This window comes from Pelodiscus sinensis, chromosome 7 (genome assembly GCF_052426305.1).
Source record: "Pelodiscus sinensis isolate ZL-2025 chromosome 7, ASM5242630v1, whole genome shotgun sequence".
Classification (NCBI taxonomy): domain Eukaryota; kingdom Metazoa; phylum Chordata; order Testudines; family Trionychidae; genus Pelodiscus; species Pelodiscus sinensis.
The window spans coordinates 40,242,050-40,266,972 of NC_143058.1; the positions used below are offsets into that span (position 1 = coordinate 40,242,050).

The 24,923-nt window shown below is 42.8% G+C and overlaps 1 protein-coding gene across 14 annotated transcripts in view; it reads left to right on the top strand.

Annotated features, from left to right (window-relative positions):
* B3GALT1 (beta-1,3-galactosyltransferase 1) overlaps positions 1-24,923 on the top strand; it is a 377,442-nt gene that overhangs the window by 259,295 nt on the left and 93,224 nt on the right. For 9 of the 14 annotated variants that reach the window (XR_016350045.1, XR_016350044.1, XR_016350043.1 and 6 more), the window contains 2 exons: positions 3,699-3,752; positions 6,752-6,856. The gene's annotated coding sequence lies outside the window, so the exon portion shown is untranslated. Of the gene's footprint in view, positions 1-3,698; positions 3,753-6,508; positions 6,857-24,923 lie in introns of those variants that run through there. The other 5 variants (XM_075933542.2, XM_075933543.2, XM_006135769.5 and 2 more) reach the window with 2 other exon arrangements.

Genomic DNA, 24,923 nt, shown 5'->3' on the forward strand with positions numbered 1-24,923 from the left:
AAGACCATTTCCATGGAATTTTGCAAATTGCTTACCCCTGCCCCGAAGCACAGCAATACCAGAAGGAGACTTGCTCTGACAGTTGAAAAGTGAGTTGCAATAGCCTTGTGGAAGCTTGCAATAGCCAATAGCTACCAATCAAGTTGGGAATCAATTTGAATGAGGAAATCTGCAGTGGGGCTGTTGTGACCCAAGTAGTATCAATTCCCTTCTGCTACAAGCAGTAATGACTCTAGGAAATGTGGAAGACATAGATGGCATTAGTGTGATGGGGTTCCCTTGCCAAGATAGTGATGTGTGTTGACCCACCATAGCACCCAACCACTTTGCCAAAGAGTACATAAATCTCAAGGTGGTACTTCTCAAAGATGCTGTAGTTGCTGGTGGATCACAGGAACTGTTTCACTGACATCAGCGTGGGATAGTCAGAAAGGGCACATCTCTGGGAATTCCTGTCTCTTCAGAAAGTTGCAAGTTGGAACTTCCTTCCGAGACCAGGACATTTACTTTGGAGACATTGAAATGCCAATAGTGATCCTTGAAAACCTAGACTACCCCTTGCTCCTGTGGCTCATGAAGCCACACACAGGCAGCCTGGACTGCAGTAAGGAGCAGTTCAACTACAGGCTGAACAAGTGCAGCATTGTGGTAGAATATGCTTGTAAAGGGAAGGAAGGTTTTATTGACTAGATTAGATCTCAGTGAAAGCAACATTCCCATTGTTGTGACAGCCTGTTCTGTGCTCTAATATCTGTGAAAGCAAGGGGGAAATTGTATGGCACAGCGCCTAGCCAGTAATTTGGAGCAGCTAGACACCAGGGCAATAAGGAGAGCACAGCGAGGGGCACAGGCAATCAGAGAGGCTTTGAAAAATACCTTGACGAATGGCCATGCAGCGATAGGACAGTCATGCACGTTGCTCATAGCGTAGTGCTCTTTTCATTAAGCATTCTAGCTTGTAAACCCTGTAACTCCCTTTCTCCCCAGCACGAACAATAAAGAGACTGTTGAGAATTCATGAGCTTTAAGAAAACATAGGGAGCCAGAGACATAAAAGGAGTTGCGGGCAGGAACTCTGGCATGGAGGCCGGGGGGGGGGGGGGACAGAAGAGAAGAAGGGAAAGCAGCATATTACAATCCCCCTGTACAGTAATTCTTGGAGATTGAATCTGAGGCCATCCTTGACTCTCTCCTCATCTCCCTGCATTCTAGGGCACTAGGGAGTGGAAGCTATGGAACTCTATACTGAGGAAACATGGGTCCTCAAGGGCTGTAGGAGGTACCCATGCATGTGGATGTTCTGGAAGTCCACCATGCACGTCATGACCATCAGGACTCTCTCCTGGTTCTTCACATCGAGTTCCCTGCATGTTCTCCTGTCCTCATGCTTTGCTTGCATCTCTTGCTGCAGCATTTTCCTCCTCTCACTTAATTGCTCCCTGTCTAAGAGTGTGAATTGCATTTGCTCCTGAAACATGCCATCCACGGTATATTGTTTTGCCTGCAGATTTGTGCTAGATGGACTGCTGGCAGAGATGGGGAGTGCACCATGCTCGCTGCTGCACTCACTGTAACAAAAAGTGAATAGCAGACTTCACTGGAGATTGTTAAGCATAAAACCTAATCTCTTAGCATAAAGGAAAATCTGTTGAAAGACAATAGGGAGGTGTTATGTACAAGGCGATGGTTATGCTTTTAAGAGCCTGCTGTTGCAGCAGGTACACCACAGATCTTAGGAGAGCAGCTGGATTTGTTTTGCTGGCAAGCATGGTCATGAGCAGGCCAGGACTCAAACCTAGGTGGGAAAGGGGCTGGAGTGGCAGCAAGACAGGAGCTCATGCTGTGACCATGTGTTTGTTTTCTATGACTGCCATTTGCCCTGAGAGTGCCACTTTCCCTTCCTGCAGGAGCATGTGGTTGGGAGGGGGTCTGGGTGTAGCAGAAGGGCAGGGACTCGTGCAGACCCTGAGGAGCTTCCATGTAGGAGGGGGGCCAGGCTTGGCAGGGGCTCAAGCCATGCTTCATTGGGGATAAGCAAATAGAAGTTTACTGCAGGAACATCAGCTAACAGCTTCCCCTGCTTCATTCAGGTTGCCATGCATGATAGTCTTCTCCAAATCAGACAGAGTGATAGGAAGCAGATGCTGACTGAAAGTGGCCAGAAACCTGGACCTTACACTGTAATGCTTTGTGCTGCAGTGATAGCAGACCATTTAATGCTGGACTAGCATGGAAAGGTGTCCTACGATGAAAACCAGAATAAAGCAGGCCTCCTCAGAAAATCTTGCCTCCATCTCCTGGTATGCCTGCTTTAACTCCTTTCCTTCACTGCTGCCCTCCCTCCCATGCAGCACTGCTGGGTGTCCCTGATGTATCCTCTCTCCTCCATGGCCTTTGCAATCTTGGCATAGATATCAGTGTTTCTTTTACTGCTTCATAGTTGTGTGTGAACAGATTCCTCTCCTCACACAACAGTGAAGTCCAGGATCTCTTGCATGCTCCTTGCTGGCTCTCATTTGTGATCCCAGGGCATTCATGGTCAGGTGTCCTGCTGAGGTGTGCTGCCTTCTCTGAGATCTGCTCACCACACTGGCCACACAGAAAATGAAATGTAGATTTTCCTGAGGCTTTTCCTGTGCACCTAGTGAGCAGAAGAGTTGAGAATCCTGGCCAGAGCAGTCACAGCACTGTGGGAGACCTCCTTCAAGCCAAGCATTCATAGTACTGCATCTGCACTGCCCCAAAGTCAGCCATGCAAGGTAAAATTTACTGTTGCACCTCATGAAAAGCTGGAGTGCCAAGATCTATTTAGTGGCCCTTAAAGTCAACAGTACAGGCTTGGTAGTATGAACTCTTTGTTTAGAAAAAAAAAATCAATCTAATGTGGCTAAGTTCAACCTAATTTCCCAGTGTAGACCAGACCTCATACTCCAATGTTACTTTTAATGTAAGAACCTTTCAGCCAGTTGCCTCTTTGCCTGCCCACTTGCAAGGTGATTGGTAAGAATGAAACTTAAACTAATCCCACAACATACCTACTCTGACAGGTTTCTCTTGGCTAATAGCACCACAAATATAGATGTGAAACTGGGTTGGATTTTTCCCCAAACACATATCTAAGTACTGTGTTAAAATTTGCTGGGCATTTAGAATATTATATATCTGTAAGGTGGAAAAGGGTACTGAATTAACCTCTTTAAAGGGGATTATCATAATCCCCCCAAAACAGGCACCTATCTGCATATGCTTAGTATTTCTCATTCATGAACAGAATGAAAGGATGTTTTTGATTTAACATTAAAAAAAGGAAAGAAAAATATATATTTCACTTAGAGAACATTTAGGATAACTGACAAAAATATGCTCTATAATCTGCTTTGCTAAAATTCACGACCCATAGCCCAGACCTTTGAGAAATCAATTTGAGATCTGTATGCATCCTGTTCCAGTGCCAAGAAAAACTGTGCACTGAGCCAAAATAATCAGTACCTTCTCCCAGGTGTGGCCAAGTGCTCAGATATATGTGTTTCCTGTTTTGCCCTGGTAACCTACACCATCTAACAGAGAGATGGACAAGAAGCTACATGTTTTTTCTGATCACACTCCAATGGCCCAGATGCCCTTGGTTTTTAGGCTTCATAAAGATAACAATGACTGCTCCATGAACATTATGATCTACTACATATCTTCTTTCACAGGGCCATCTGTTCCGTCACTTCCAGTATCTCTGAACCTAGCTGCCTCATTATTCAGTAAGTGTAACATGGCTGAATGACATTTAATAATAATAAAATACAAGTGATATGTTTTGAATGATCCTGAAATCCAGAATATTTCTCACCAATTTTCAGTATTTAAGATGCAGAAAAAATGATTCATGGTGCACATCAAGAGGCTAGAACAAAATCAACATTGTACTGTAGCCACAGAGACAGGCCTGCTTGTAAGAATTCTAGGAGCAATTAAACACACTCAGAACTTAAAGCACTGATTACATGCTCTATTTTGGCAGCTCATATGCAAAAATCGTCCTGAAAGCTACACCCTCAGACAACTTCCTATTCACAGGGTAACTCCATGGAATCTTTCCAAATATTAAATGCATTAGTGAATATATTTTTCAATCATCTTTCAGACGTGTGCCCATATGTCCTGATAATTATGTTCATTTTTCTAGTTTTCACACTACCTGTGTCCAGGGTGTTAGAATTGTGAGCCCTCTCTGTCCTCAAATTTGGGCTTCTTTTATAATGAAAGGGTGGCACTATGAATATACTCTTCATTGATCTCTAAAATATTTCCTTCTTCCACTAATCCCAGGAGATATTTCTCTCCTTTTTTTCCCCCCCAATCGATATCAGGCAATATTAACTTCTTGGCTAAAGTAGTTTGTCCATCCATTGCTAATCAAATTTTCAACAACTATTTCTTCTTGTATCCACAACTTCTTGTGGCTACTCAGAGAACAGCAGAATCCAGCTACACTACTTGACTAGGAGATAGTGATTTTTTTGGAGGTTTAGTCTTTTATCCATGCCATTTTCAGATTATCTGAGATTACAGTAATGTACTCCCTGTAGCAACAGATCTGGAGAACTTCATCAAGTGAAAAATATAAGAGCCACATTCTTAGTGATGCTCCTGAGGGAAGCAAGTACAACCTACATTCTCTGATCTGCACTGTTTCCAGTTCCTTACAAAAGCACAGTAAGTGTAACATGGCTAAATGTTGACCACAGTAGATATTTCTCTTTTTCTTGTATGAAGATGCTTCCATCAAGAGTAGGTACTTGAGCTAACCATTTTCCATTTATAATGGGATGGGGTTGACAATTCGGCTTTTACAGTAAAGAGTTCTCATTTCTACAATATTCTCTATGTATATCAAAGGCCAACTCACTTTAAAAAAAATCCATTTTGCTGAACACTGTCATGGGAGAATAAGAATTAAATTGATTTATTGAGTCTCAGTTGGGATTTGTGGAATTAATTATGGATCTAGGTCAAATATCTAAACAAAGATGTACATCACTTAGAGTTACTATAGATAACCCTATATAAAAGACATCAATCATTCCACGTGTGTGTGTGCACGCGTGCGCGCGCACACACACACGCAATTCTGAAAGAGAGAAGATTTCATAGAATTTTGGTATAATAACGCCAGTATAAAACCAAAATTCCATGAGGCATCTTTAAATATGAAAGTTGCCTATTAAACGTGTCAATTAAAAATATTTTCCTCAAGGTAGTTTTTTGCACAATATGCCACTTTATATTAGCTCCTACTGTGCCTGCTTGTACAGCACATATGAGCCGTTAAGAAAGATGCTCTCCAAACAGTGTACACGAATTACACCATTTGCACAGAAGTGGCCTCTCAATGTAAATATGGTTGATCTAAAGTGTCCTTTGACAGCTTCTTCTTAGATTTCCATGGTTTTGTGAGTGTAGCCAAAATCTTACTAAGTGGGTTGTTAAAAACCTTGCTCGTTATTATTTTGAAAGATTAAGAAAAACAAGCCAAACTGTGTTTCAAAACGCTTATAGGAAAACTATAAAAGGGAAATCATGTAAGGATAAACCCTACATGACATAAAACATCACAGAAGCAGTTCTACAAGTTGCATATCAAACCTTTTTAGATAAACAATTTTTCTCCTATAATGTGTTCAACTTATGATGGCATGAGACATGTAAGCAAATTGGTTCTTCTCTTATATATTCTATGCTGAGCTATGTTTTTGCCTCATTGCACAAATGGTTTTAAACATTAGGAATTTTTTTTTTTTTTTTTTTTTTTGCTATTTACAACCTGTAATCAGCATCAATTCATGTAATTTTTACATGTACTGAAACCATCTAGCAGTGAAATTGAATTGATACTCCCAGTCCAATTTCTAAGAGACTGTAGTTCAGATAAAAACAATAGGCTAGCAGTTATCAGAGAGGCCAAAGACAGAGAGGCTGGAGTCTGAAATGGACCTTTGAATCATAGGGATGTATCTGCTTTAAATAACTCAGGCTTAAGCGTGTTGATGGAGCAGCATGGACAATAAACTATTGCTGTTTATGTCATGCAGTGTATGTGGGCTGTAGACATATATGGTGAGATTCTGAACTAAGTCTCAGAGCAATCTTTACATCTTCCTATCCTTGGGCTGCTCCAGGATGCTCCCCACTGTAATTTAGACAGTCCTGTGGACCCTACTAAGAACAAGTCTACATAAACATTTACTGAGCAGCAACCTGACATGTAAATCTACAGTGCACATAATGCTGCATCACTAACTGTCCATGGGGACCCTTCTGCTGAATATTGAAAGTTCTCTGATATACACTAACATACCAAGGTTTCAGATATTTGCCAACATTACTGACATTTCCAATAAACTGAAAGTATATTGGTTTATGCTAGTTAACACACAGGTATTGGAAATGGTTATTGTAGGGTTGGGGGGGAGGGAAGGGTTGTGTGTGTTTTGTTTTGTTTTTAGTTACCCATCTGTCCACTTACTCCCATCTGTTTCTTTCACTCTGTGTGCTGGAATCTGGTTTCATGACATGGCGCCTAAGATCTTTATGTAGCACAGTATAAATTACCCAACTAAAAATACCTCTGAAAAATAAATTATTGTTCTAGCATTCTGTAGGAAGCAACAAACATTGATTTTATGGTTAATATCTGAGAGAAATCTTTCTTTCAACAGAATGAATTTTGTAACTGTCAATAAATGGCCTTTAATTTCAGATTATGCGCTTCAGAATAATACCATAAAGGATCATCATTTTAATCAGTCATTGACAATAGTTTGGGGACCTAATAGAGATTCCACTCATTGCTGCTTTTTATTTGGTAAGTACCATATAATGCCTTAAACTGTTTTCAAATCTTTAAAGTTTGTACAACAGCATGTCAGATTTGTAACTCTACACTTAATCAATGACAAATCTTTAACTACAAAGACAGGAGAATTGTTTTCATTCTTTGATTTGGTTTAATAGCTTCTCTGCATGACAAATGATTTGTGATCCACCAAGATCAACATAGTGAATTGTAAAAATAGTTCTTTGGGGCAGTTTGCATGGTGTTATAGTTCCCCAATAGGGAACCAGCTCTTTTTTTAAATGAATGACAGAATATTTTACAGTTGCTAGTAACATATTTTTATTAACTCATAGTTTTATGCAATGTGGCAAATAAAATTCACAGGGATATAAAAAATGAACTAGTTTTATTATTTTAAGTGCTTTGAAGTTTTTATTAATTCATTCTAAAAGAGGGAGGAAAAAATACAACAGTCCCCATAATCTGTGTCAGTCTCTTTTCTATTAACGTAACATATAGAATTTATTCAGCCTTGATAATGCTTTGTTTTATATGTTAATGCTTTAGTAATGCTATCAGAGCAACATCTTTAGTTTGTCTGAAGTAGGACTTTTAACTGATATGAAACAGAATCATAACTGAAATTACAAAGTATTTATTTAAAAGCATATATCCTTAAGAGATTTCACTTTGCTACTAGGGTGATATCACACAGAAGTGAAAAGTTACGTTAGAAATCCTATTTCTTCCAGTACAAGATAGTTTAATACAAATTACTCAGTAATGCAGCCTCCTGTGTGATTCTTGGCAATTAAAAGTTATACGTTGTCTACCCCTTTAACAAATAAAGAAGCTTTTATGTTGTTAAAAGTAAGTGCTAAAGTAGGCACTAAGAATTTAACTGGGAATGTAAAACATTTCCCAAAATGAAATATGGAAAGGAAGACCAGTAACAGAACACAAAGTAGAAGTTTCATGTTAAAAAAAAAATCAGTAATTGTGAGTAGAGTTCTTTAAAAATTAGTATATGTATAAAGGCTAGAAGAATCACTACACTTAATACACAAGCCATTTCCTCATTTTATGACAAGATTTTAACATACTTAAATGAAAGTGGAAAATGGCTGGTATTAATCATACAGGAGATATTTAAAGCATATCGTTTTTACAGCCATTAAGAGACCAATTCATAAAAGCTTTAAACACCACTTGTGTAACTTTTCCATATAGCATATCATATAGCATTTAGACAGGGAAGCAATTCTGAGTAAAAAGAACATGTTTTGCCATTTTGGTTGTTTTTCCCTGTTCACAATTAATTTCCACTGTAAAGAGAGTTTAAAACCAACAAAAAGGCAGTCTTTGGGGGGGGAGAGATGTTTTAAATAGAGAGGGTTCTCTCTAGTGTGCTGCACTCTGGATAGTCTACTCGGGTGCTAGTGTGGACATCATGGTGTAGTACTGCATCCTGACTGACCTCCAGTACCCTTCCCACAATGCCTGTTCTTGTCTCTCTGGTCATCTATTTGAACTCTGGCTCTCAGGTAACCAACCCTCAGAAGTACTTAGTGTACTTTATGAATTTTTTACAATAAGTGTTGGGAGCTGTTGACGTAACTGTAATCCCAATGTATAATGGAAACCCACCTCAAGCCAGAGGGTGCAGCAGCACCCCTATTTCCACATACCATTCTCCCCAGGTCCCAATCCTCCTCAACTGTCCACTACCAGCTGATCACTTCACAGGTCAGGCTGAGTAAAATCCTGTTTAGGAGGACAAATAGAGTTGCCCTCTGGACAAGTAAGGTATTTAGCTTTCGGGTCCTCTGCACAAGGTAATAAGATAGGCTAGGGTTGGTCTGAGTGATATCTAAACAGGAGCACTGAGCGGCCAGTCACTAGGGGTGGTGGGGAGGGGGGGGGGTCAAAGACACTGACATGGAGAAAAAGCGACGAGAACTCAACTGGCTCAGGAGAAAGGCAAGGATAAGGGTTTGAACACAGCAACAGAGCTGAGCTGGAACTCTCCACAGTTAAAAACAAACCTGGTCCTTATTTCTGAACACTTATCCCCAGGAATGATTATATGAAAGGTTAAACATTTCTGGGTCTTTGGATTCTTGGGCTCACTTGACCATTTTGGAAGAAAAAATTAGAGGACTGGAGGCCCAAGTATCGACCCTACGTTCTCTCTCTCAGAGGATGAAGACTTCCTCGATAGAAGGCAGCATTTAATCCTGCAGCCACAGCAGGCTAAAGAGCCAGTCAGGGCAGCACAGGACAAGGAAGGAAACTGGCAGCATGTAACCTCTAGAAGGAGAAGGCGGCCAACTCAGGTATCCCCCATTCCTGTAGAAGCACTTTCAGACTCTCTCCACAGGCACTGTGGTGGAGAATGCTTTGACAGAGACCTCTCAGGGAAGAAATCAGAAGGGAACACCATCTACTAGAAAGCATGTGATGTGCAGTCCTAGGGATGGGGATTCCACAACAACCAACCCCAAAAGAAGATGGGAGGTGGTGGTCGGGGATTACCTCCTAAGAGTCATCCATCTGGCTTTCAGACCTGCAATCTCGAGAAGTGCTGCTTACTGGGAGCTTGCATTCAGGATGTGGCGGAGAGTCTGCCGAAAGTGATTAAACCTTCAGATCTCTACCCCTTCCTGCTTCTCCATGTAGGAACTAACAATATGTCCAAAAATGACCTTGAGCGGGTCACAGCAGATTATGTAGTGCTGGGAAGAAGAATCAAGGAATTTGAAGTGCAAATGGTGTTCTTGTCCATCCTTCCGGTTGAAGGAAAAGGTCTGGGTAGGGATCGCCGAATTGAGGAAGTAAATGCGTGGTTGCGCAGGTGCTGTCAGAGAGAGGGCTTTGGTTTCATCGACTATTGGACTCTCTTCTGGGCACAAGGATTGTTAGGAAGAGATGGGATCTACCTAACCAAAAGAGGAAAGAGCATCTTCACAGGCAGGCTTGCAAACCTAGTGAGGAGGGCTTTAAACTAGGTTTGTTGGGGGACGGTGACCAAAGCCCCGAGGTAAGTGAGGAAGTCGGACACTTGGAAGAATCACAAGGAGGAATGAGCAACAAAGGAGGACCCCTGATTCGAATGGAGAAGGCAGGGTGATGAACTGGTTATCTAAGTTGTTTGTACACCAATACGAGAAGCCTGGGAAACAGACAGGAAGAATTAGAAGCCCTGGCCCAGTTAAAGAACTATGATTTAATTGGAATAATGGAGACTTGGTGGGATGACTCGCATGACTGGAGCACTGACATGGAAGGGTATAAACTGTTCAAGAAGAACAAGCAGGGGAGAAAAGGAAGAGGAGTTGCATTGTATGTAAGGGAGCAGTATGATTGCTTGGAGCTCCAGTACTTAGAGGGAGAAAAGATTGTTGAGAGTCTATGGGTTAAATTTAGAGGTGGAAGCAACAGGGGTGATGTTGTGGTTGGTGTCTGCTATAGACCGCCAGATCAGGTGGATGAGGTAGACGAAGCTTTCTTTGGACAACTGAGAGAAGCTTCCAGATCACTGGCCCTAGTTCTCATGGGTGACTTTAATCACCCTGACATCTGTTGGGAGACCAATACAGCAGTACACAGACAATCCAGGAAGTTTTTGGAGAATGTTGGGGATAACTTCTTGGTACAAGTGTTGAAGGAACCAACCAGGGGCCATGCGCAGTTTGACCTGCTGTTCACAAATAGGGAGGAACTAGTAGGGGAAGTAGAGGTGGGTGACAACCTGGAAAGCAGCGATCATGAGATGGTAGAGTTCAGGATCCTGACCAAAGGGAGAAAGGAGAGTAGCAAACTACACACCCTGGACTTCAGAAGAGCAGACTTTGACTCCCTCAGAGAACTGATGGGCAGGATCCCCTGGGATGCTTACATAAAGGGGAAAGGAGTCCAGGAGAACTGAAAGTAATTTAAAGAAGCCTTATTAAAGGCAAAGGGAGAAACCATCCCGATGTGCAGCAAGGGAAGCAAGGTGACTAGACTGGCTTACTGAGGACATCCATGTTGAGCTTAAACACAAAAAGAAAACTTAAAAGAAGTGGAAACTTGGACTGATGACTATGGAGGAGTATAAATATATTGATTGAGAATGCAGGGGAGTTATCAGGAAGGTGAAAGCGCAATTGGAATTGCAGCTGGTAAGGGATGTGAAGGGTAACAAAGGTTTCTACAGGCATGTTAGCAATAAGAGGGTGATCAGAGAGGATGTGGGGCCCTTACTGGAGGAGGGAGGTAACCTAGTGATTGGATAAATGGACTGTAAAATGGATAGAAAGCTGGCTAGACTGTCGGGCCCAACAGGTAGTGATCAACAGCTCGATGTCAGGTTGACGGTCAATTTCTAGCAGAGTGCCCAAAAGATCAGTTCTTGGTCCAGTTTTGTTCAACATCTTTATTAATGACCTGGATGAGGGGATGGATTGCACCCTCAGCAAGTTTGCAGATGACACTAAGCTTGGGGGAGAGGTAGATACTCTGGACCCTAACCCTGCCCTCCAGTGTGACCTGGACAGATTAGAGGATTGGGCCAAAAGAAATCTGATGAGGTTCAACAAGGACAAGTGCAGAGTCCTCCACTTGGGATGGAAGAATCCCAAGCACTGTTTCAGGCTGGGGACTGAATGGCAAAGTAGCAGTTCAGCAGAAAAGGACCAGGGGATTACAGTGGATGAGAAACTGGATATGAGTCAACAGTGTGCCCTCGTAGTCAAGATGGCTAAGGGCATATTAGGGTGATTAGGAGGAGCATTGCCAGCAAATCCCGAGAAGTGATTATTCCCCTTTATTCAGCTCTGATGAGGCCACATCTGGAACATTGTGTCCAGTTCTGGGCCCCCCCACTATAGAAAGGATGTGGACACATTGGAGAGGGTCCAGGAGAGGGAGACCAAAATGATTAGGAGGCTGGAGTACGTGACCTATGAGGAGACACGAAGGGATTTGTTTAGTCTGCAGAATCGAAGAGTGAGGGGGGATTTGATAGCAGCCTTCAACTTCTTGAAAGGAGGTTCCAAAGAGGCTGGAGAAAGGCTGTTCAGAGTAGTGACGATGGCAGAACAAGGAGCAATGGTCTCAAGTTACAGTGGGGGAGGTCTAGTTTGGATATTAGAAAAAACTATTTCATTAGGAGGGCGGTGAAGCACTGGAATGGGTTACCTAGGGAGGTGATAGAATCTCTGTCGCTAGAGGTGTTTATGTCTCAGCTTGACAAAGCCCTGTCTGGGTTGATTTAGTTGGGATTGGTCCTGCCTTTGGCAGGGGGCTGGACTTGATGACCTCCTGAGGTCTCTTTCAGATCTATGATTCTACTGCACCTACCTACCATTCATATGGTTTTAATGCTTTGAGTCCACATGGTGCCCTCATGATAGTGGCCAATTATGTCAGTAAAGAAATTGACAATCTGTTAGGTCACTTTGCTCAGGAATTGTATGAGGTGCCTCTCCTTTTTAGTCAGTAGTTGCCTCTAAATACCAGGAAACAGCAAAAAGAAGTGGAAGTGCTTTTAACAAAGCCCTCCTCAGCAGGGGAGCCGACAGACTGGGGAAAGGCGGGGAGCCCTTTGCACTCCTGGAAGGGGCGAGGGCTCAGGTAGAAGCGTTAGGACAGCCAGAGCGTGGCATGTCCCCTTAGCCCCCTCCTCCCCTCTCCAGTCCTCTCAGATTTTTTTATTTGTTTTGTTATGTAGCTATGCAGGGGTAGGAATGGAGCTTTTCCTTTATGAAAACAACTAAAACTAACTGACACACACTTTTAGGCACTCAAGTATAGTCCAGGATCCGATACACAGCCCGGATGAACATGCTTTTTAGCTCTGTTTGGTCAGAACATTTGTGAATGCAGTTATAGTGAGTAGTCAGTAACAGTAGCTGAAATGCAGGACTAGACTAGTGCTATTCAGATCCTTATTTCAAACCAGACATTGCCCATAATATTTAGGAATTCATTTTTTTCTTGAACTAAAAATAAAGAAATTACAGACATTTAGTTTTGACTGAGTCTCAGACTGATAGGGGCAGTGGTGTTTTAATTTACCATAAGGTGAGAACAAAACTAATCACATAAGACTATGTAGGCGAGTCAGACCTTATAAAAAAAGAATTCTGGCACAATAATTGTAAGCAAAACAGAGAAATACCTTTAACAGTTACAACAGAAACTATTTTACTTTCATCTACTTGAAAGAATGAGACTACACACCACCTGAAAATTAGGACAATGATATTTTCTTCATGAACAATCAAACTGGAAGATTTAGCTTCCCAAGACAATTGGTCAGAATATCATTCCTCACCTTCTCTTCTCCTCTCCCCCGCCCCCTCGGTACTCTTTCTATGATTCAGGTACCCATTATTAATGAAAAAATCTGCACCATAATGATAACTTATAATGCGGAGACTGAAAAATAAATGGAATTTAATTTGGAATTTAACATTGCCTATTGCACCGTTTTGTTTTTCATATTTAATTCGGTCAGACCCCAACTTCTTAGTTTAAATGCAAGTTGCTGTAAATTGCCAGTCTGCTACACAGTCAAGGGTCCCTTACTTCAGAATTTAGGTTCAGTTTGCTACAGAGTAACCTAAGCTGGGAAGGGGGGCGGGGGGAGGAAGAGGAAGAAGGAAATAGAACTCTGGTAAAAAGATGAGAACCTACTACTTTAGCATAACAATACAAGGAGGGTGAGGAGGAAATCACACATGGGCGCAATCTTCTTTGGTTTAAATTAGTGTAGTGCCCTGAACTTCAAAGAAGATACCCCGCTTTACACTTCCTTGGGATGTGGCCCATTATTTGCCCTCACTGGATTGCACTGAAGCACCTCCATGTAGATCACACCCTCTGCCTCATATTCACTCTTCCCCCTACTTGGCTCTCTGCATAGATGTTCCGTAAACACGGTGTGCTGACACTAGTGCTTTGGCGCTCTATGCTGCTTTCAGGAACAGAGAACAATCATTGATTGATGATGCACCAGCCAGATTAGAATCCATCTCACTCTCTTATAGCTCTGCAGAGCCATTGCGGCTATACGGAGGGGAAAATAGTTTAAAAAAAATATTGGTCATTCAGCAGACGTGACTCTGAATGGGCACAGGAAGCAGATTCGTTGAGCAAAGGGTGCCCTATTCAGTCACTTTTCAGAGTAGAACCACAAAGCAGAACAAATGTAATTATAGAAAGTGTGTGGAGGGTGGGCGATATGAGAAAAAGAAATGGGGAAGAAGGGGGGGGAAAAAAGAGTAATCAGTAAAAATAAGCCCTCAAAACGGTTACAGAAAAATGCTCAGACTACCAAGTAGAGTGGCTGCTGAGGAGTTCACAGCCAACTGCAGATTTTATTCTCTCAGGATGTTGCACTAAAACAGATACCAGTTTTGCATTTCTCTCTCTTTATTCTATACCTGCCCACTTTATCCTTCCTTTGGGTTGCTCACACATTTATTTTGAAGAGAAACTAAAATAGCAGTGTGTCTGCATGTTGTCTCTGTGTATCTATTTGTTTTTCCTTGTGTTATTTACAAGAGGGAAAACCAGATAAGCATCAATTTTTTAAACAATGGTCAAGGATTTCAGAACCATGTAACTAATACAGTGTAATAGGAGAAAAGGTTTACAATGTAAACCTTTTCTAATCACAGTCTTTCTTACTAAATGATCATAATGATCCCTTCAGGCCTTAAAATCTATTAATCTTCCATACTATTTTCAATTTGCCTCTATTTTAAGAGATTTAATAATTCTATAACGCGTATAACTATTGTCGCTCATTTTTGTATTCAGATTGTCAAGATGATGACTGAAGCAGAAGCAGGTCTCTCTCTCTATTTTTGTTTAGCTTGAACTCCTAAAGACACAATTTAAAAAAAAGCCACTCATGCCAGAATTACATAGTGGGTTGTCTTATTATAAGACAGCAAGGTTTTAATTCATATCTGAAGTTGTACCCAAATTCTCCTCCTCACCCACCCATGTGTAACACTAACAGGCGGAACCAAGCCTGAGACCTTTGGAACTTAGTGCATGAGCCTCTACAGTTTGAATAAAAGCCAGCTGGCTCTCAGCTAAGGCCATAGAGCAGACTCAATAGACCACTTACAGAGAGAGAGAGAGAAATAAGTATCACTACATGGGACAGTGAACTACACCCAGCAGGTGTGTGGATTACAATTGTACACAATCTTAAAACCTAATAAAAACCTATTATTCTATATATTTCAATACTGCAAGAGGCCAAGCTCTGTAGTCACTACTCATGCAAAATTCCCGTAGATTTCAAGATGAGACTTGATACGTGCAAAGATTTTAACAGCGTCTAAATCTGTGAAAATCAATAGCATTCATATAGCTCTATTAATTTGCTGTTCAAACTTCTTCACAACATCAAGAGAAATTTATCAAAACTGTTGGGGTAAAAGTGTGCTATAAAAATATATATGAAAATACTAGTTTAGAAATGTCCTAACTGAAATTCAACCTGGATAGCTTGAAAGACTGTGTCATAAGTACACTGGAGATATAAGCAACAGTTTATTTAATGATGCACTTTTTTACATTAAAAATTAAGTACAAAAATATTCAATAATTGTGTGTGATTACTAAATTGGATAAAACTTAGCAGCCGTTTCAATGAATTTTTTTTCTTAAACCAATATGAATAAGAAATAGATAATACATCAAAGTAATCTGGGTGATATATAGAGATTATGGCCTGTTTTTACAGAGAACTGTTTAATAGAAAAGCAAGGCTGAAAAGAAAAAGTGAGACCATGTGTTAGAAAGAAAGAGAGAGGGCAGTTGCCTTCTCCTGCCATCAATTTATTGTGCCTTTGGGAGAAAAAAAAATGATTCACAAAAGGGAATTCAACCTACTAAATGAAAATATACTTGGGAAAAAAAGAGCTAGGAATGAGAAATGGTTTTACAAAAGACTGCTAAAAACCCCTCAAAACAACCTCAGAGGTATTGCAGCCAAACTGATTGATGACAGATAATACAACTCTGAACTTTATTAGATCATGGAGTCTTGTCACCAACATACCCTACAGAATATGCATCTTAAGAAACAAGTCAAACTGCATTTTGAGCACCAATCCCACAAAACCAAAGGTATCATTGAATCTCATGGATATACACATTTATTCATTAGAAGTGACATTTGTCCCTCACCACAGTTAAGACTAAAGTGAGAAATCTAGCCACAATCTATAGAGAACATGCTTATACAGCAGATCCACAACTCCTTGGTACCTGTTTTCTGCCACCTTGACTGGTATTGGGAGCCCCAGGACTTGCACATCACACATGCAGGGATAAAGATTTACAGCCAGTGAATATATGTAGTCATGCATCAAGTGGCTATCCTTTCAACATGTTCACCCACAGAGCTGTTAGGGCACACCATAGGTTGTCATGGAATGTGGTTGTGGTCTTACCTAACCTTAACTTAGCTTACCAGGGAGTTCCAAATTCCACCTTGTTCATGTGTTTGCAAATCCTTTAAAATATATTCAATAAATCTTTAGTCCACATATCATCTGACTTGTTAACCTCTTACTAAGAAGTGTGTAGCCAAGTTTGGTCTACATTTACACTCACAACATAATATTCAGAACTGAGAAGTGAGTTAAGTCAAACATTTTAGCGAGAAGCCATTTGCAATGGAGACTTTGAAAGGCTACATCTCTTTCACATGTTAGGCCTACTACTGCTCTGAATAGAATCAGAGTTTTGTTCACTGACTTTAATAGGACTAGAATAGAGTCACTTAACTAATACATGTATTCCTGTTTAGAAAGACTGAAAAAAGAGCCTGTTAAATGACCAATCTGTGTTAGAACATTCCAAATGCTTCAGCAGACTTCAGAAATAAGAAAGCTTCAGCTGTGTAACAATACATCATTGACTTTAACCCAAGTAAAAGTGTAGGCTGCAATAGGATCTGGTTCTGAAATTGAATTATTTACTCTTCTCTCTAGAAGACCAAAGAGTAGCTCTTAACCACATTTAAGCATTATCTTCACAAAACAATGACTAGAATGTATCCAATCAAATCCAACATGTATCAAGAGTTACTAGATTCCTACCTTTTCTTGTTAGGACAAGTCTTCCAAAAAACTGTGATTATAAAGGCCAGTCAGATCTGGGAAGTGAGAGATTGCAGCCAAATTTGTCACACCTGAAGAAGAAAGAAGGCTTTTGTTAGATAGCTAATCAAATAAACCAACTAATCCTAATATTATTCTGGGCCTTAGTTGGAGCTAATAATACAAAACTCAGACACTTTTGTTCAGAGCCCCACTAAAGTCAATGGAATTCCAACAAGCCTACATAGACCATCACAGATCAATATATATTTGGAGCAACTCCAGCTCTCACATCATAGAAGCAGCTAGATGTTTATGTCCAATTTTCAGAGCTGGAGGGCAAATAAAAAGTAATCATTGCTGTCAATCAACATAGGAGTTACCTAATAAAAAGATATTATTCCAAACTGTAAAGTCTTCATACTGGTGAATCTTTGCTACCTCTGCTGTGAAAAATTAGGCCGTACAACAACTTTTCTTTCTCTCCCAAGGAAAGCAGCCAAATATTGGAAGCAAAATTACAAAACACTTTCACTCAAAGTAATAAAATAGCAATGACTGACTTTCAGGATTCAAATTCTCTAGCACTATAGATTACCAGAGTCTTGATTCAGCTGACAGGTTTTCACATCAAAAGAGCAGGATTAGGAAAGTTATTTTCTTGAAAAAGGAATAAACTAAAAAGAACATGAGAGATTTGAGCCATGTGTATAGCCTCCATTTTTGAATGAGGGATTTAGAAATAGGTTCCATTTTTCTAAATTAAGAATGAAATAGTGGCTGAACTGATAGGATCCCAAGGCACAATTCTTTTCTTCAGTGGAAACCAATCTTTTTTATTAAAGCTTCCTTTAAGTACAAAACAAAGTAGTCTGTAGTCTTGTTATTTTAAAATAGTTGCTATAAATTTCTCCCCAGATGGTGTATAAGATTAGAAACTTCATTTCCCCTGATTGTTGGTCTTGATATAGTGTCTCTGGATGAGACCCAATATTCATCCCAGAGAAGTCAAGTTTCAACATCAGTTAAAAATAAATAAATAAATAAATCACACCAGAGATTTTAAATTACCTTGTTTGTCATGCTTTGGCTGAAGGCAAAGAGGTCTATAAATATTTAGAAAAAGTACCTCACAACTGCAATTCTGACACACACACACACACCCCGCACAGACCTACTTTTAGCTCTTTAGACTTTCTTCTTAAGGCAGCAAGGCAAATGACTAATGTCTAAACTAACATTTCAAGTACAAAGACAAAACAAATCCCATTGGAGTCAAATTCATCCCTAGCACACAACAATTGACTTTACTGAAATGTATCTGCTTACACCAGTATTTAATTTGGTCCTTATATTTTGGAAAACACCCCACCCATTCCCGGGAACACAGAGCTACCCCTCCCCCTCACCCAAGGGGCTCAGCAATTCTTGTTCATATCTTGCCAAGGGTAGTAATTGTTTCCTTTATATCAGTGGTCACCAACCGGTCCATCGTGATCAACTGGTCTATTACAGTGCCCCTAGGAGTCTCTCGCTGTGGCCAGCTGGCGGGGTGGCTGCCCCTCTTTGACCCAGCCCATCTGGAGCACAGTGCACCCTCAGTGTGCTAAATGCTGCAGCCAGCTGCGCTGCAACAAAGAGAGGCAGCTGCCCCGCAGCATTCAACCCACTGAGACTGCACCGTGCTCTAGCTGGGCTAGGTCAAAGAGGGGCAGCTGTCCCTCTTTATAAGGGGAGGGGGAGAAAGAGGTGCAAGCACACGCACACTTGCATCTCTGGCTCTTGTCTCCTGCTCCAGGAGGGGGCGAGGCTAGGCCTGCTCTGCAGAGCTGGGGCTGGGCAGCCGGCACAGGTGGCATGCCGGGGACTGGGCTATGCTGCACTGTTCCCCACAGGCTGTGTGCAGGGTCAGGGAGTCCCTTCCCCAGTGCCCCACTGCGCCTGGCCAGCGGGAGCTAGCCCTGGGCTCTGCCTGCTCCAGCCCCAGAGTCACCACCTGTAGGCAAAGGGCTTGGCCAGGCAGGGAAGAGACTCTGTCCCTGCCACCCACTCTCCTCATCCTAGTGCAAGTCCCAGCATGGCTGCCTTGCCAGTTAGTGCACTGGGGGCACAGGGATGGGGGAGCAATAGAGCGGTGAAGAAGGACGGGAGGGACAGGGGTTGCATTGAGGGGCATGGGGCAATGCAGGGGATCATGGGGCCTAGGGGAGTGAGGCTGGAACAGAGGGAAGTTGTGAGGGGGAAACAAGTTGCAGAAGCTGCACTTTTCTTGACTCCCCACTTCTTTGCAGCCCAATAGCTAGTGGGGGAGAGGCACTCTCAACCTTTCTGCATTATTCCCCCCAACCTTCTTCTGCTCACAAACTCCCTCTCTTACCCCCACCTCCACCCCTCTCCTGGGCTGTGTCTACATTGGCACCCTTTTCCGGAAAAGGGATGTTCATGAGAAGTCGGAATTGCAAATGCCGCGGGGGATATTTAAATCCCCCGTGGCATTTGCAATTCCGACTTGTCTCATTAACATCCCTTTTCCGGAAAAGGGTGCCAATGTAGACACAGCCCTGCAGCCAAACTCCCTTCCAGACCCTACCTTACTCACCCAATCCTGGACCCCGCCTCCCACCCAGGGCCTGCATCCCTACCCCACTCGATGGCAGTCCTGTTCCGCACACTGAGCCCCTCATTTTCGTTCCTACTCCAGAGCCTAAAGAGGCCACAAAATCCACTAACTCTGGAACCCCAGAAAAGTAAATCTGGCCTAAGAGAAGCTCTGAACCTCAATCGTCCCTGTCCCTTCCCCTCACCCTATGGGGCTGAAGCACCAGAGGAGTGAGGTGTCTCAGTTGCGGGCCACATCAGTGAGGATTGGGGGTTATGGGAGGAGTATTTTTGCTTCTCACTTGTGTGGTCCCCAACTCATTTTTCTGTGGGTCAGTGGCCTCCGACCCAAAAAAACGTTCCCCATACCTGCCATAAACCTTTTGTGTTGGACATAATGTCTGTCTTTCTTCGTTAAGTAAATAAAGTGAGGAAGAAGCATCTTGCAAACCCAGTTAGGAGGGCTTTAAACTAGGTTCGTCGGGGGATGGTGACCAAAACCCTGAGGAGAGTGGGAAAGTCAGATACCGGGAAGAAATGCAGAGAGGAACGAGCAACAAAGGAGGACCCCTGATTCGAATGAAGACGATAGGGCAATCAACTGGTTCCCTGGGATGTTTGTACACTAATGTGAGAAGCCTGGACAACAAACAGGAAGAACTGAAGAACCTGGCCCAGTCCAAGAAATATGATTTAATTGGGATAACAGAGACTTGTTGGGATGACTCTCATGACTGGAGCGCTATCATGGAAGGGTATAGACTGTTCAGGAAGAACAGGAAGGGGAGAAAAGGAGGAGGAGTTGCACTCTATGTAAGCGAGCACTATGATTGCTCTGAACTCCAGTATAAAGAGGGAGAAAAAACCTGTTGAGAGTCTATGGGTTAAATTTAAAGGAGCAAACGACAGCAGTGATGTTGTGGTTTGTGTCTGCTACAAGCTACCGAATCAAGTGGATGAGGTAGATGAGGCTTTCTTCAGACAACTGAGAGAAGCTTCCAGATCGCAGGCCCTGGTTCTTGTGGGGGACTTGAATCACCCTGACATCTGTTGGGAAACCAATACAGCAGTACACAAGCAATCCAGGAAGTTTTTGGAGAATGTTGGGGATAACTTCTTGGCACAAGTGCTGAAGGATCTGACCAGGGGCCGTGCGCAGCTTGACCTTCTGCTCACAAACAGGGAAGAACTAATAGGGGAAGTGGAGGTGGGTGACAATCTGGGAAGCAGTGATCATGAGATGGTAGATTTCAGGATCCTGACCAAAGGAAGAAAGGAAAGTAGTAAAATACACACCTTGGACTTCGAAAAAGCAGATTTTGACTCTCCCAGAGACCTGATGGGCAGAATCCCCTGGGATGCTAACATGAAGGGGAAAGGAGTCCAGGACAGCTGGCAGTATTTTCAAGAAGCCTTATTGAAGGCACAGAAAGAAACCATCCCGACGTGTACCAAGAGAGGCAAACATGGCAGGAGACCAGACTGGCTTACAGGGGAAATCCTTGGTGAACGTAAGCACAAAAAGGAAGCTTACAAAATGTGGAAACTTGGATAAATGACCAGGGAGGGGTTTAAATGTATAGCTCGAGAATGCCGGGGGGTTATCAGGAAGGCAAAAGCGTAAATGGAATCGCGACTGGCTAAGGATGTGAAGGATAACAAGAAAGGTTTCTACGGGCATGTTAACAAGAAAAAGGTGATCAGAGAGGGTGTGCGGCCCCTACTGGATGAAGGAGGTAACCTAGTGACAGATGATGTGGGGAAAGCTGAAGTATTCAATGCTTTCTATGCCTCTGTATTCACGGACAAGGTGGGCTCCCGGACTAATGCGCTAAGTGATGCAAGATGGAATGAAGATGGACAGCACGTGGCGGGTAAAGAACAGGTTAGGAACTATTTAGAAAAGCTAAACGTACACAAATCCATGGGTCCGGACTTAATGCATCCGAGGGTACTGAGGGAGTTGGCAAATGTCATTGAGGAGCCTTTGGCCATTATCTTTGAACAGTCATGGCGATAGGGAGAAATCCTGGATGAATGGAAAAAGGCAAATGTAGTGCCCATCTTCAAAAAAGGGAAGAAGGACGATCCAAGAAATTATAGGCTGGTCAGTCTTATCTCGTTCCTGGACAAATCATGGAAGGGATCCTTAAGGAATCCATTTTGGAGGCACTTGGAAGAGAGGAAAGTGATTAGGAATAGTCAATATGGATTCACAAAGGGCAAGTTGTGCCTGACAAATCTGATTAGCTTCTATGATGAGGTAACAAGCTCTGTGGATGTGGGAAAATTGGTGGACGTAATATACCTTGACTTTAGCAAGGCTTTTGATACGGTCTCCCACAATATTCTTGCCAGCAAGTTAAGGGATTGTGGATTAGATAAATGGATGGTAAGATGGATAGAAAGATGGCTAGAAGGCTGAGCCCAGCGGGTAGTGATCAGCTGCTCAATGTCAGGATGGTGGTCGGTTTCTAGCGGAGTGCCCCGAGATTCAGTTCTAGGACCGGTTTTGTTCAATATCTTTTTTAATAACCTGGATAAGGGGATGGATTGCACCCTCAGCAAGTTTGCAGATGACACTAAGCTAGGGGGAGAGGTAGATACGCTTAAGGGCAGAGATAGGGTCCAGAGTGACTTAGACAAATTGGAGGACTGGGCCACAAGAAATCTGATGAGGTTCAACAAGGACAAGTGCAGAATCCTGCACTTGGGACGGAAGAATCCCAAGCATTGTTACAGGCTGGGGACCAATCAGTTAAGTAGTAGTTCTGCAGAAAAGGACCTGGGGGTTACAGTGGATGAGAAGCTGGATATGAGTCAACAGTGTGCCCTTGTAGCCAAGAAGACTAATGGCATATTAGGTTGCATTAAGAGGAGCATTGCCAGCAGATCCAGAGATGTGATTATTTTTCTTTACTTGGCTCTTGGTGAGGCCACATCTGGAGTATTGTGTCCAATTCCAGGCCCCCAATTACAGGAAGTATGTGGACACATTGGAGAGGGTCCAGTGGAGGGCAACCAAAATGATTAGGGAGCTGGAGCATATGACCTAGGAGGAGGAGAGGCTGAGGGAGTTGGGTCTGTTTAGTCTGCAGAAGTGAAGAGTGAGGGGGGATTTGATAGCAGCCTTCAACTTCCTGAAGGGAGGTTCCAAAGAGGATGGAGAGAGGCTGTTCTTAGTAGTGACAGATGGCAGAACAAGGAGCAATGGCAGAACAAGGAGCAATGGTCTCAAGTTGTGGTGGGAGAGGTCCAGGTTGGAAATTAGGAAAAACTATTTCAGTAGGAGGGTAGTAAAGCACTGGAATGGGTTACCCTAGGGAAGTAGTGGAATGGGTTACCTAGGGAAGTAGTGGAGTCTCCATCCCTAGAGGTGTTTAAGTCTTGGCTTGACAAAGCCCTGGCTGGGTTGATTTAGTTGGGATTGGTCCTACCTAGAGCAGGGGGCTGGACTTTATGACCTTCTGAGGTCTCTTCCAGCTCTATGGTTATATGATTTAAAATGATGTTTGGTAAGTTAAAACCCTTAATCCTTTTAATAATTTAAATTATGCCATTCTCCCCAGCTGCAGCCATAGCAACAGTGGCGGATATAGGGCAGGGTGAGCGGGATGGCCATCCCGGGCCCCGCGCTTCAAGAAGCCCCGCGCATGCGCCATATTAAAGGAGAGGGGCCCCCTGAAATTGTGCTACCCTATGCCCTGCAAAATCCTCATCCGCCCCTGAATAGCAAAATGGCTTGGGTGTCATTACGTAATTAACAGTGAGTTTCCATTAGCAACAGATAGTCCATGAAAAGGTTCAGAGAGGGAGGAGTCTCAAGAAAGGGTTGAGGTGTCAGAAAAGGGTTGGGGGTAGGCCCTGGCTTGCCATGACATTTAAAATGTGATCTTGGGTATAAAGAGGTTGGAGAACACTGCTTTATATTGTAAAAATAGGCACATTTATATAGCTAGAAAAGATGTCACACAATACAATTCAATATTCTGCATATTAAAAGAGATGCATGATCAGCACTTCTCTGATAATGCCTGCACAGCTTGTAGTGGCTGTGGCTTGTAGTGTGCACAGCTTGTAGTGTGTAGTGGCTCCCCCTTGTTCAGCCCACAGCCTCAACACTGTTTTGCCCTGTTTCTATTCCTCCATCTCATTAAACCTCTTCCCCCTCCCCTAAGGGCATACCTTCTCCTTCCCTCCCCCTCTGATGCAGCTCTCAGACCAGAGAAGATCCACAGTGGGGAGGGACCCATTGCAGCCATTGCAGGAGGGATTTTTCAGGAGGCCTCAAATTGACTGTGGCCCCTGAGCAAGGGCCATGTGAACCCATGTGGTAATCCACTACTCCCTTCTCCCCAGCAGGGTGAGTCTAGGAAGGGCTTAGCCTCATCATGCACCACCCATGGCAATATACATTCAGGATTTTATCAATCTTTCACTTGTCCTTCCTCCCCCCTCCCCCCCCCCCCCCCCCCCCCCCCCCCCCCCCGAAATACCAGTGTGATGGCAGACACTGCCAGATTAATCTGCGGGTGTGTTCTGAGTTCTCCGTTGTCTGAGATTAAAGGGATATGAAAACTGCAACCTTCTCAGTTTCTCTATCACAAAAGCCATGAAAACTGATCTCTCTCAGCTCTGGGCTCCTTTGCAAACAGTCCAGGAGGAATTAAACAAGAGAAAAAACAGCTTGTTTTACACAGGCCACAGAAAAAACATTACATGAAAAATACTTTTGGTTACTTTAATACCAGTTGAAATAACAGAGGTGCAAATCAAGGAATAAAACCAGGTATGCCTCATTTTTGTTAGACAGATGAAGTCTGTTTTTAAAGGTTTTTTGTTGCAAGATGGCTTTTAAATCTGCTACTGTCTGTCTAGGGAGATTGAAGTGTTCTCCTACAGGTTTTTGTGTATTGCCATTTCTGATATCTGATTTGTGTCCGTTTATTCTTTTACGTAGGGACTGTCCAGTTTGGCCAATGTATATGGCAGAGGGGCATTGCTGGCACATGATTGCAATGTGTATGAGCCTGTGATAGTGTGGCTGATGGGGTTAGGTCCTGTGATAGTGTCGCTGATGTAGATATGTGGGCAGAGTTGGCACCGAGTTTTATTGCAGGGATTGGTTCCAGAGTTAGAGCTACTGTGGTGTGGTATATAGTTGCTGGTGAGAATTTGCTTCAGGTTGGCGGGTTGTCTGTAGGTAAGGACTGGCCTGCCTTCCAAGGTCTTTGAGAGTGAGGGATCATTGTCCAGGATGGGTTGCAGATCACTGACGATGCATTGGAGAGGTTTTAGCTGAGGACTCTAGGTGATGGCCAGTGGTGTTCTGTTGGTTTCTTTGTTGGGCCTGTCTTGTAGCAGGAGGCTTCTGGGTAAACGTC